The following is a 13,860-nucleotide window of genomic DNA, read 5'->3' as shown; positions in this document are numbered from 1 at the left end:
GCTTTATCTCAACCCAGTGAGAGGAGACATTTGTTGCATAGAGCAAGGAAGGACTGGGCCTCAAGTACCAGATAAGAGACATGACTCTGGTCTCAAAACACCAACCACTTCCCTTTCCTGTGCATGTTGGTGATAAATTAATCCATTCACACCCGTCTGGCCCCTCCCCCTGCAGTGAGACTGAGACACACAAATGAGAGAAGAAGAACAGCTCTGGGGTTACAGCGCACGCCACGTCTGTCTGGCTCTGCTGCTGTCCTCTGGGGTCTTCATTAGAGACGGGGAAGTTGTCACTCACTCCTGCCTCTGTGGTCTGAGGGCCTTTCAAGTTGGCAATCAACCCAGGTTGTATTCCAGATAGACTTCCTACAGAGCTTTCTCTTTGGCACTGTACATAATGAAACGAGTCCTCCTTTGTAAGCCCACAGGGGCCTTCAGTCCTGTTTGTAAACAAATGGGCGGGCATTGGTGAGAATTACTACAGTACCACTATTATTCAGAACAGTTAGGGGACAGCTACTGACGAATTCGCTAACACTTCATAATAGAGTAGGACGTACGAGATCGAGGAATCAAACATACAAATTGAGCACAACAAGGGAACCTTATAATGTCTAGTTGCGTACCTAGGAACTATAATAAGGACATGGTTAGTACTAAGATATTGTAAGGACAAGTGATAAGAATTCCAGTGTACCTGTACTGGTTATATATGGCAAAATAAACATTCTATTCTATTATGTTATACAACAAACATGGGTCTGGAACAGTGTTGAGCAAGTGACTTAATAAATGTAATCAAGCAAAGTTACTCTAAAGTGTAATTAGATTACTTTGCTGATTTCTCTCTTGAAAGTCATCAGATTACTAATTACTTTACTTTTGAGTTACATTCTAAAACCAGATCTTTTCTTACCCGAATCATAGAAATGCTGATCTAGGATCAGTTTTGCATCTTAGATCATAATAGACACAAGAAAATCTGATTCTATACCAGCACTCTTGGCACATCTCAACCCTGATGACATAAGCAGTCAGTTCAGCCACAACTGCAGTGACCGCATGTGCATATCAACAAAATGAATGGCAGAAGTTGATGGGGCAGTCTTGCGAAACACCCCTCTGATTCATGGTGGTATGCTCTACAACCTAATTTAATCTTCCATCTTCAACGGTTTAGTGCCCCAATCACGCACCCTTGATTGTGACCTCAGCCAATAGAGGCTCTTCCTGTGGATGATTAAGTGATGGTGCAATGCGTTGACTGAACCTATTATGTGTTGACCCACTCTCTAGTTTGCAATTATGTGCACTGTATTCACATCAGATTAGTGTACAGGTCGAGTCCACAAGAACAGTAAGATTGTAACGACGGAGCTTACGCCCACCATAATTCATGATCGGTGAGTGGGCGTGAGTTTTGATTGTATCCGAGCTCTGCGTCTCTTAACGTGAATAAATGAATTGCAAATCGCATCTGCACAGAAATGGATCACCCAAGCCCTGCAGCTCGGGAACTGGATCTGGATTCACGCTGCTAGGAAATCCTCCTTCAGATAAAGTCAGAAACATTCCTATGGACTAAGATATGAAAGGCTGGTACAGTGTACAGTGCTGTTGATAGAAGACAGGATGCGGGGCTCACTGATGGTGAGATAACTGCTGGAGAGGAATGGGGCTCGTCAGCACTGTGAGAGGGGAGTCTGGTTCCCTAGGTAACAGCCTGATCTAATGTGACAGCCTGACCCTTCTCATTATGAAAATAACCCTACTCTCACAAGATAGACTACAGAAGAGGTTTGGTCAAGACACTTTTGTGACAAGTAACTTTACCTGAAACCTGTGGTGGCGATAACCTTAGCCTTTGCTCTACATGACATCACCCAAAGACCTCGCATGACTTCCAGGAGATCTGGGTTTAAAAGTCCTGACAATGACCAATCACATGACTAGAACTCAGTTTGCTGACGAAAGCATGCAACCACTCCAAATACAATGTAAAAAGTATTGAGACTCCTCAGTATTTTACGTTATCTATCTTCTTTTAGTGTATTTTGTTCTAACAATGTTACCATCCCCAAGACTTTTGAGATGCTAATTGTGTTCTGGTTGACTGGTGGAGGTAGGACCCAGGCTGCAGGATGGAGACAGGCAGTGTTCAAAAGGTTTCATCTTCCAAAAATCTAAGAAACACAGGAAACAATCCACCAACACAGGGCCGGACTGGGGAAATAATTCAGGCTGGGAAATGTAGCCCCAGTCAGGCCACTTTTTAAGCCGGATCTGACCAGTGATCTTGCAGTCACTTTCAGTTTCGCCAATCGGCGAATCGGGGGGGGGGGGGGGGGGGGGTACTTCTAGCCTGCAGGCCAGTCCAGTTAGCACGCCAGTACACTGGGAAAACTCCCGGTGCTCCCGATGGCTCCCTGCACCAACATGAACAATGAGCCGACAGTAAGTTTCGTTTGCAGCAGGTATGCAGGCGAAGCCCGCTTATACAATGGTGCACCGGACCTGATTGGGCACAAGCGTGTGTATGTTTTTTTTCTTCAGTCAATTGTAGCTGGCTAGGTTTCTCTAGCCAATATGAGCTAGCCCTGTGGGGCTTTACTCCACTCATAGAACTAGGGTTACAATACGTACCCTTCGTTTGTTGGACTCAGGTGGGACTGTCCAAGCATAACCACCCCTACTATAATTCAACCCCTCTATCAACGTTCCAAAAACTTAAATCACAATATTTTGAAACTCGAAATTCTAAACTAATTCTTATATTTTTGATGCTTACTAGAAGACCTAAAGTTACATAGTTAGAAGGTATTGTGGATTTGCGTTTTCAGGGGCTTTGAGGTTTCAACGGCGTAGGCTAGGTACTTTTTATTTTGAAAGAGCTGACCACCTCTCAGTGGTGAAAGTCCACCCATACGTATTTGATTCCCAGTAATGGGAGGGAAAACAGCCAACAGTTCCTCAGCTGCAGTTTCCTGCTTCAGTTGCCAACAGTGTCATGTTGTCGGGTTTCTAATGCCAGTCAGAAAATGAGGCAAAAGCACGTGTTGCCAGGAGGCTTCATGTTGTATCAATTCACCGATTGTAATTTAATAGGACTGAAGTAGCATTCTTACATTGACAAGGCAGGCATGCATTAGGTCTGGGAAACGACACTGGGACATGCCTGCCTTATTGAATTAATCTCCTATCGATTGTTTCCTGGCTGCTGGGCTGAGTGGATGTGGGGGGGGGACAATATGTTGTACAGCATACTTGGCAGTACAGGGGAAATAATGTCTTAATTTGTGTGTCGATTAGTTTATTTGTGCATTTATCATTCATTCATACAATTCATTATGCATGCATGTTTTCAGCTTCCAATCCCTCTGTCATAAACATGACTGCAAGAATGAGGAATATGGACACTTTGGTAGACTGAATCATGAAATGATCAAAATGGCAACAGAACTACTTTGTCTTACCTTTTCATTAACAGTCCATACCAAACAGAAACATCAGGTTGATGGTTATGCTCTAATCGTGTTTAAACGGCACACAAATACGGACTATGCTAAATGGCTTACCACCTGGGGCAATTCATTTATTACACTGACAAGTACATTTTGCTTTGTACATAAATAACTATGCTTGGCTTCTCAGAAAAACTATAGTGTATTCTACTCTGGAGCTCGTCTACTTTCTAAATCAGAGCTATTATTTAGTCGATCTTTTTGGTGCTTGTTCTAAATGTTAGCATTATCATAGGTTAGTATCGGAGTTAGGTGCATTGTGGGTACATTATAATTAGTTAGTCATTATATTTCACAACATAGATCAGATGACTCGTGTTTAGGTAGTTGGATCATGTTGGATAGATCAGAGATAGAGTATAGCTAGGTTCTATTATGTGTCCAGCCATGGTGAAGTCAGTCATTCCCTTATGTGGGGATCACAGCTGAGCTCTCGACTTCCACCATTGTAGTCCGGTATGTGGATGCGCTGAGAGGCTCGCACTAGAGATGGAAATGAGTTCTGCTCAACATCCCGGGTCAGTGTCACACAGCTGTACTGTCGAACCCAACGTTCACTAGTCCGACACGCGCTGAACACTGTAGACAGAACGACATGCGCTGAACACTGTAGACAGAACGACATGCGCTGAACACTGTAGACAGAACGACCGTTCCTCGGAACGACAAACAGGGCTGAATGAAACTCACATGGACTCTAGCGACTACTACTACTACTACTACTACTGTACGTTGAATCCTTTTATTTATCTGCAGACGGAGGGAGGTTACACATGCAGGAACAACACACTTGCATCTGATTCATATTACCACCACACCATGTCACCTGCTCTGCCGGGCTATTGAGGAGAGTCTGTGTGGTTAGACTAGGAGAGTCTGTGTGGTTAGACTAGGAGAGTCTGTGTGGTTAGACTAGGAGAGTCTGTGTGGTTAGACTAGGAGAGTCTGTGTGGTTAGACTAGGAGAGTCTGTGTGGTTAGACTAGGAGAGTCTGTGTGGTTAGACTAGGAGAGTCTGTGTGGTTAGACTAGGAGAGTCTGTGTGGTTAGACTAGGAGAGTCTGTGTGGTTAGACTAGGAGAGTCTGTGTGGTTAGACTAGGAGAGTCTGTGTGGTTAGACTAGGAGAGTCTGTGTGGTTAGACTAGGAGAGTCTGTGTGGTTAGACTAGGAGAGTCTGTGTGGTTAGACTAGGAGAGTCTGTGTGGTTAGACTAGGAGAGTCTGTGTGGTTAGACTAGGAGAGTCTGTGTGGTTAGACTAGGAGAGTCTGTGTGGTTAGACTAGGAGAGTCTGTGTGGTTTGCTGGATTTCCAGAATTAGAAAAGTGTTCAGGGGCCCTTCTACTTTTCACACAGAGCTTAGACCAATGGTTAAATACTATGCACCAATAGTTAATACAATGGACATACAATTAATAACACTTAAAACATTTCCTATATCCGTATTCATGAAGAAAATATCCTGTTTCCACTTCACTACCACAGAGGAGCATGCATCATGGAGGGGGAGGACATGTTCCTGTTGCATCTGGCTGGCTCTCCATTAGCCTCCTGACGCTTAGCTATAAATAAGTGTGTGTGTGTGTGTGTGTGTGTGTGTGTGCGTGTGTGCATATGTGTGTTCGTGTGTGTGTGTGTGTGCGTGTGTGTGTCCACTGGAGTGAACGGGCGCATGGTTGGTTTAGCGATGACCCTGCAGTAACAGTCACTGTCAGAGCGCTGCTCAAAGCCGGATGTCTGTTTCGCTACATCTCAAACTGAATTATGGGTAACCCCAGTGCACTCTCAAGACAAGCAGTATGTGGGGCACACACACACACACACACACACACACACACACACACACACACAAACACACACGTGTGATGTGTTGCCAGGCTGAGGCTTTCCTTGAGGCTCACTGAAGCATGAGGGTGCGCGGGCAGGAACACACTCAGCACGGGTCCAAGCAGCTCTGATACGAACACACATCTTCACACGCGTGTGCTGGAGCACATTTATATATCCTCAGGAACGGCCGTCTTACAGGCCATATCAAGCCTATGAGAATGCACATGCTTGTGAACTCACACACACACACACACCCTTTCATTCCACTCTTGAATCAATTTGCATGAATTATTTCTTAAAGTACACATTCAGCCTGAAGTTAGACTTGCAAATGTGTATTTAGGGGTCAGGCACCGAAGGACCGTAGAACCCTATTGTAATTTTTGGTATTCTTATTATTTTCCTTGACGCCCTCGAATAACTCTTGAAGTCCTCAACCAAAAATGCTGTAACTCTGCATTTCGCAACTACAGACCATGAGTAACTACGCCACAAAGACTCACCATGATTCACCCATAGGTGGCGCTATAATAAGCAATTTAGTGTGCAATACTGCCATGTCCGCCCCAATTGAAGGAATCATATGTAACTTGGTAGACGTACGTCATTCCTCATGAGTAACAACTTTTCCATTTGGACCCATGATCTCCGCCATGATGGATTTGGCTGCAGGTTGAAAATTTGGCAAAACCTACAAAAAGTTTCTTCTCATAAACCGTTAGTCCGATCGGTCTGAAATTGTATACATACTCTATGTTTAAGGTGCATGTCTCCCTATAGGGAGCTCACAGATAAGATGGTGGAGAAAAAATTGGGCTACAAAGTTCAAGTGCTTATCATTTTGTACAACAATAATCTACGGACACGTCACTGTACACGATAATTACCCTACCCTCTTGCACCACGTCGAAGCGTTTGCAGATTCGACCATAGGTGGTGCTACAGTCAACGAATCAAAATGCACATTTCAAAGTGCTGGCATTTCCTTGCTGTTAGACAAAAATGTATGAAACCTGGTCCACTTGTCATCCCTCATGTATGTGCAAAGCCTTGCCCATCACGCTGTCGTTGTATTTTCATTGATGTTATAACTCAAATGTGCTGTAATAGTATGACCTGTTGATGGGCTTGTTGCTACGCTCGTTGCTACGCTCGCTCGTTGCAGTGTGCGCTGGTTGCAGTGTGGTCATTGCAGCGTGGTCGCTTGAAGCATGACCCCGTATAGCCACTTGCGGCTTTAATTATATTATATATATATACATTATTTATATGTAATATATTATTATATATTATTTAGTGGGATAGGATGGTGAATTGACAGGAAATGTGTGTGTGTGTGTGTGTGTGAGAGAGAGAGAGAGAGAGAGAGAGAGAGAGAGAGAGAAGGGTGAACATGAAACACAGAGCCTGAGCTGGATTGGAACCCATGCCGCTGTGGTGAGGGCTTGTCTTTAGGGTACCTTAACCCGATGAGCCACTGAGGTGCCCCAGACTTGCAAATCTATACTTATGTATGATCCTGTATTCATTCTTATTCTAATGATAGATTTGTGAAACATATTGGGCCCTATTTTCATGAGGGTGGCGTTACGATGTAGCGCTGGCAAATCGCCATTTCCGTCTGTGGCAAACTGAATATTTAGCGCCTCCACCAGGTTAGGTGATTTCATGGTGCGCAATGAAGGCATCTGCGTGCGCCCTCTTCAGTACCTCCACTGAAGGTAATACCGTGAGCGCAGATACTGCTAATGGGTATCTTTCATTCATTCATTCATTCATTCATTCATTCATTCATTCATTCATTCATTCATTCATTCATTCATTCATTCAGTTAGGCCAATATGCTGCTCTGTAAGTTCTCTATGCGTTCCACTGATGTAAAGTGTTCATTGTATAGAACCTACATTCCACTGTTACCTACATTGTTTACAACCTACATCCCATTGTTTAGAACCTACACCTCTGTGTCCAGCTCAACTATGGTCGACCTACAGGAAAAGCAGTACACAGAGGCTCAGAGTGGCGTACAATGATGCTATGAGGATGCTGTGACCCTAGGTGGCGGAGTGCCAATCAGGTAGTCCTGTCCCCTGGTGTGCCGACATGTGATGCACTTTTGAGACGGCTGATGTATAATTTTATGTGTCGTCTGAGCGTGTCCGAGAACAGCATCATGGAGGCTCTAGCCAGCCCTCTGAAAAGCTCCTATCGGTTCACATCTAGGATTAGACAGCACTGGTGTAACAGCCTGTACCTTTTTTAATGTATTCATGTGCATGGAGTATATGTATTTTGTATCTCTTTTAATTTATTTTAATGGTGTCATTCTTGTATGTGGCTGATATGGACCAGTGTGTCTGCATTAAAGATGATATATTCATCAAACATTATTTCAGATCGGGTCCAGATAAAAGACACAAGATAACATACAATGAATTACAAACCAGAGATCAATAAACAGTCATGGTTTAAAATATTGTCTTATAAAGAGGCACCTGTACCAATGTCTCCACAGCTGGGATTGGTAGCTTGTAGTAATCTTATAAACATTATGTTTGATAAAAACCAAGATGATTTCATTATCAGACTCATTAAGCCGGCAAATACATTTATACATGAGATGTCTTAACACAGAAGGGAATGGTGTGTGTGTGTGCGTGTGTGCGCAGCTGCACCATCTGATCACAGTGGTGTTTATGTGACTCAGAAGGGGGTCACCAACATTAATATCCAGCTGGATCCAGGGTGACGCATGTGTGTGGTAATTACCCTGATTCTACTCATGAGTCTTATCTTGGCCAACTCCATTATTGCTACAGCCTTTCAGAGACCTGTAGCTAATCACAGCCTTTCAGAGACCTGTAGCTGATCACAGCCTTTCAGAGACCTGTAGCTAATCACAGCCTTTCAGAGACCTGTAGCTGATCACAGCCTTTCAGAGACCTGTAGCTAATCACAGCCTTTCAGAGACCTGTAGCTGATCACAGCCTTTCAGAGACCTGTAGCTGATCACAGCCTTTCAGAGGGATGCCCCCATGGACGCTATCTATTCAAATCATGGCTGATTACACCATACATTGCGCCTACAACACCTACAACTTGCTTTTGACTTTTTACTGTTTCCTAGGGCCATATCAGTGACTGAGAGAACCTCTGGAATGTTATAAATGTGTTTCATATATTTGGTCAGGTCAGGTGGTGCATCTCAGTACAGCCCTCAGAACGACTCTCTCCTCTTCTGAGAAGCGATCCTGGTACAACCCAGCTAAACTATCGTCCATGTCAGGGAATTGCCAATTCGCCATAGCGTCTGTTGGTGTTTAAAAGGATAGAAAATAGGTGTTGATTGGGCATTATGAAACTTAACCCCCACCACACCCACATGCATTTATTTTCAAGTTAATCCAAACTGTTTTCCAATGGCGCCGGAGGTGCGCTATACTCCTAAATCACTAAATTACAGTTACTGACCGTGTTCTGCTTCACCAAATCAGGGCCCATTGTGTTTCAGCATCAAACACAGCACTTCTTCCAACCATCTTCCAGTCCCATCTTGAAATCCCTGTGGTCATATTCATGGCTAATTCACAGTTTGTTCCCCCCAAAATAACACTGAGCAGCTCCACATTCATCCGGCTTGGCAGAGATATGAATCCCTTCGAAGCCTGCCAAATGAGGACAAATCAACCAAGAGAAGCTTTAACAGTGATGCATGCTTCCCTGCTAAGCCCAGTGAGTATATGTCTCTATGACTCTGCCTGAGACCAGGATAGGGGAATTATTCAAATCTGCTCCTGTTCCGAGTTGGGAAGGATGGGTGGATCTAGGGAAGCTCTGCCCAGGGAAGGATTGACCTTGTCTGGGGGTTAGGGTTAGCTGGATGGATACAGGGAGCCCTATTAACCCTGTCTGGGGGTTAGGGTTAGCTGGATGGATACAGGGGAAAACTATTAAACACCTACGGCCTGCCGATTACAGTCTCCAGAAAGTACGCCTACGCAGACGACCTTGCGCTGGTGTACTCAGCTGGAGACTGGCAGGCCGTGGAGGAGACCCTGAGCCAGGACATGCAGACACTAGCAGCATACCTCCGGAAGCTCAGCGAGGCAAAGACGGTGTCAGCGGCCTTCCACTTTAACAACAAGGAAGCCAAACGTGAGCTCCTAGTCCACATCGATGGAACACTCCTGCCATGCTGCGCCGAATCAAGCTATCTTGGCGTGACATTGGACAGGTTGCTCACGTTCTGCCGACACCTCGAGTCACTGCGCAAGAAGAGTCACTGCGCAAGAAGTTAACAGCTCATGTGGCGTTGATGAGGTGACTGGTCCGATCAGGCTGGAGCGCTGGCGCAAAAAACACTGCGCATGGCAGCCCTAGCCCTGGTCTACTCCACCAGTCTATATTGCGCACTTGATTGGTGTCGCAGCGTTCACACCCGCCTCATCGACCCGCCTATCAACAAAGCCTTGCGCATCCCAGGCCAGCATGGGGGAGGCTTAACCGCCTCCAGACCGGCGTCGATTGCTTCTGCTCATCGAAGCACAGATGGGGCTTGGTATCTTGCGCGCCGTGCGAGTGTGGCGCTGAGGAACAAACCGCAGACCACGTCATCCAGGACTGTCCGATATTTCAGATACCCAGCGGAATGCATGGCCTGATGGTTGTGGATGACGAAACCTTGACATGGCTCCCGGAGGTGTGTCCCGATATATAGCCCGGATGACCCCTCACCCAGGCTCAGGGTGGTAAAAAGATAGCCCCTCGGCCCCGAGCCTGGGGGAGAGGACAAAACAACGTACCCACACGAAGAAGAATTTCCAGTTCCTGTTTGTCTTTTCTTTGCACACTGTGCTTGTTGAGTGTTCTCACTTGTGATGCGGATCAGGGTTTCCGTTAGAGAAAATCGGTACCGGTCAATGTGTCCAGGAGGATTAGACTTTTCCGGACAAACTGGAGAAATTCCGGTCATTATTATAATATAGTATTAGGCATATTATAGGTGTTTGTCGCGGTGATTGGCCGTTGTATAGCTTATATATGCCATTTATTGTCTTATTTCGCATCTGTATGATTAAATGTGTGATCGGCTCTCATGATTCCATGCGCTAGGCCTATATGTAATTGCACAGCCACAAAAATAGTCACCTTTGAATTGCGACTGTAGGCTAGAACATGTTTATTTCAACTGCATGAATCTGATTTGAGGATGTAGGCTAATTGGTTTGGGATTTGCGACAGTAATATGTGTTTACTAATTTCATCTCTCTCAGTTTTAGCCTACCCTTTTTATCAATAAAACAGCGTCATTATAACCACGGACATCGCAGTAGGCTATGAGGATGAGGAGGACATAACTGTTGAGAAACAACTGATAGGCGGGCTGGGCTCAATAAAGAAATGCCACAATGCATGTCTAGATATATAACATTTTCATTTAAAAGTGCAAGAGGTTAGGCAACATGTAGGCTTCTCGTAACATTTTAATTTAAGGTCTACGGCTGCGCTGATTGGAATTCATAGGCTAGGCCTATAGTCTAATTTTGGCTTTTTGTCAGATAGGCTAAAATAGAACAAAACTCTGAAATATAGCCTACTTAAATAAAGTGTAAGAACTTACAACGTGCATAGGCTAATTTCCATTCGATATTAATAGGCCTTTCCATTTTCGCCTCAAGCTCCATTTTCGCCTCGATCAGGCTCCCTCTCGCTTGATATGGTGGCCCGCTAGCCTATAGGCAGGTTTATCTATGGTGGCCCGCTAGCCTATAGGCAGGTTTATCTATGGTGGCCCGCTAGCCTATAGGCAGGTTTATCTATGGTGGCCGGCTAGCCTATAGGCAGGTTTATCTTACGGCTGTTTTCATCGCATAGGCCTACTAGCCAATAACCTACACATTAACAGAACAAAATTAATTGGCCTATTTGTTTTTTTATATTCAAAAGGAATCAAAATATATGGAAATTTAATTTTAGCCTAGTGTAGGCCTAATACAATTAGGGGGAATTATTTTGTCCGGACATTATGACCGGAGAGATTTGAATATATCAGACTTCAACAGATTTTTCCGGACAAAAACCGGTAATTACCGGCTAACAGAAACCCTGATGCGGATTATACTGTACATCCAGTCAATTTATGTATTTATCTGTGTGCATCTGGAGAATGGAGAGGACTACACACTAAGTATCTGATGAACTACACTTCTCATCTGAGCAAGCGTAATACAGCACAGGCATAATCTATGCAGCTGACTACATTGACAATCATACAGTATATAGTTCATTGGGAAGGCTGATTTGCCCTCAGGTCACGTGACTGGACGCTTGGCACTTGAATTATTAAAGAAACTTGCAGGATAGTGAGCAGAACATCCTCCCTTTAAACCTCAACTCTAAAAAGGAGCCTGAGTGAAATATCTGAAATGTGTTTGTTCTCTTGTGTCCCTTTATCTCGGCGACTCCATCTTGCCTCGCTTCGAAAAATATGTTAATCCTGAGAATCTACGCAGGGACAAAAAGCAATTTCTTGGCTTTAGCAAGCATCTTATCAAACCGAATGAGACTGCTCACTGTATTGGGGAAGAGAAATGCCATTTCTTGAGCTGTCTTTGCACAGAGCCATATTATGAATCCATTATGCTGACACTACACATTATACCTAGACACTTAACTTGCTCTAGCTATAATACTGTGTCACAATGTTATATTCTTTCATAGTCAGGTTTTTTCCTGCTTCAAAATGAGGCAGAGGTGGTACCTTAAATGGGGGGTCGGGGGGTCCTCCTCCAGGAAATTGTGGGCATCAAAAGCTTCATTTCCTGCTTTCTGGTGAATGTTCTATGCAATAATGTGTGCTGAATTAGCTTGTCTGCCTGGCTATATTAGCCTACATTATCCAATTTCATTGTTTATTAAAAAAACAGCTTAGAATATTTGTAGCACTGTTATGTAATGTCAGGCCAAACATAGGTTACTGTAGCAGTTTGACTAGCGGTTGTATGTCAATGAATGGAAAAGAGGCTTCACACTCCCATAAAGAAAGCTTTGTCTGTTTGATAACTTGAACTTGATAACTTCAGTTCATGGTCCTAGATGCGTTTGTGAAGTCAAGAGCTTTGTCCCAGTCCAAACCCTGTGTTTCTGACACCCTCCTAAGTCAATGCCTAGGCGTTTCATGGGAAGTCAAAGGAAACTTTTGTTTTCACCGCTACCACGAACACCGCAGGTGAGTGTGTAACCAGCGAATCGTCTGAATGAAAAAAAGGTTGCACCAGAGCAATTATGTGCACTCGCACAAATGCTCCCAATTATATTTTGAGGTCACAGAGATAAAAATGTGGGAGAAACAGAAATCAGTGTGGAAAAAAAATGTAGCTACAACTAGTGTTGTAGTACACCGGTCTCAAGACCACTTTTTGAAGGTCTCGGTCTTCGGAATCGGAATCGCATTTTGACTTGGTCTTGTCTCGGTCTAGGACACAGAGGACTCAGGGTTTTATTAAGACCGGTCAAGACCATATCTGTGAGAATGCCTGTGCATTGTCTAATTTATTTGTTAACATCATTACTGTGATTGGAGGTAAAACTTCCCGCTTCCAATGCAATCAATAACCTGTCACTAATTTGGAAAAAATGTAACGGTTGTGTCACGCTCAGTCTAATAAAGGTGGTGTTGTCTACTTCTAAGGATGTCGGCAAATTCATCCATCATAAAATTTGTCTACGTAACCTAAATCACAAGGATTTTTTGTGCAAATCTACACTAAGAAAAAAGCACACAGCAGTGTGTTAATACTGTGATGCGACACTTAGAGACTGCTGGGACCGCATCCAACTTTAAGCGTTATTTAGAAAGGTAGCATAAAAAGGTAAGCTCGTACGCTATCAAAGCTAGCTAACGTTACATTAGCTAAGCTGCTTCTGAATGGTGCCCTCCTGTATCATTAGGTCTTCTCAATTCCATTGCACCATACAGTAAATCCCCCTGCAGCGTTCACATTGTCATGAAACATCTGGCCACAAGGTGTTAGCAGAGCTAGTAATGAATGTGTTATATTCTTACGGCAGCTGGAAGTAGCCTAGCCTACATATTTAAAGTATTTTAGCCATAAACACCTTATACTCAGATTTGTGAAAGGGTTGGAGTTGGTTCGGTACTGAAAGCACAATTTCCTAAAACAAGATGCAGCACTGTGAGAATAGAAGAGTGTGTGGTCTGTTGGTTGTGCTGGGAGTGTTTTGCAACAAACAAAATCTTTTAGGGTCACCAAAATCCTAAGGACCCGGGCCTGGTCTTGGTCTTGACTCGGTCTCGCCCTGCCTTGGTCTTGGCCTTGACTCTGTCTCAACCCCTAAAATCTTGGTCTTGTCTTGGTCTCGATATACTCTGGTCTTGGTCTTGACTTGGTCTTGGTTTAGGTCGTCTGGATTACAACACTAGCTACTACCATACTATGCTAAATGTGTACAGGTCGGCACGTCTTAGTGTTTTTATTTTGTAGAGGGCA

At 44.1% G+C, this 13,860-nt stretch overlaps 1 protein-coding gene across 1 annotated transcript in view; it reads right to left on the bottom strand.

Moving 5' to 3' along the window:
• The window catches only part of LOC311320970 (metabotropic glutamate receptor 8-like), a gene marked incomplete at both ends in the record, with an annotated part of 311,989 nt that overhangs the window by 48,967 nt on the left and 249,162 nt on the right, over positions 1-13,860 (bottom strand). The window lies entirely within an intron of this gene.

This window comes from Borostomias antarcticus, assembly GCF_949987555.1.
Source record: "Borostomias antarcticus genome assembly, chromosome: 18".
Classification (NCBI taxonomy): Eukaryota; Metazoa; Chordata; class Actinopteri; order Stomiiformes; family Stomiidae; genus Borostomias; species Borostomias antarcticus.
Note: the sequence above shows the minus strand (reverse complement) of the source record. Positions and strands in the feature narration are given on the sequence as shown.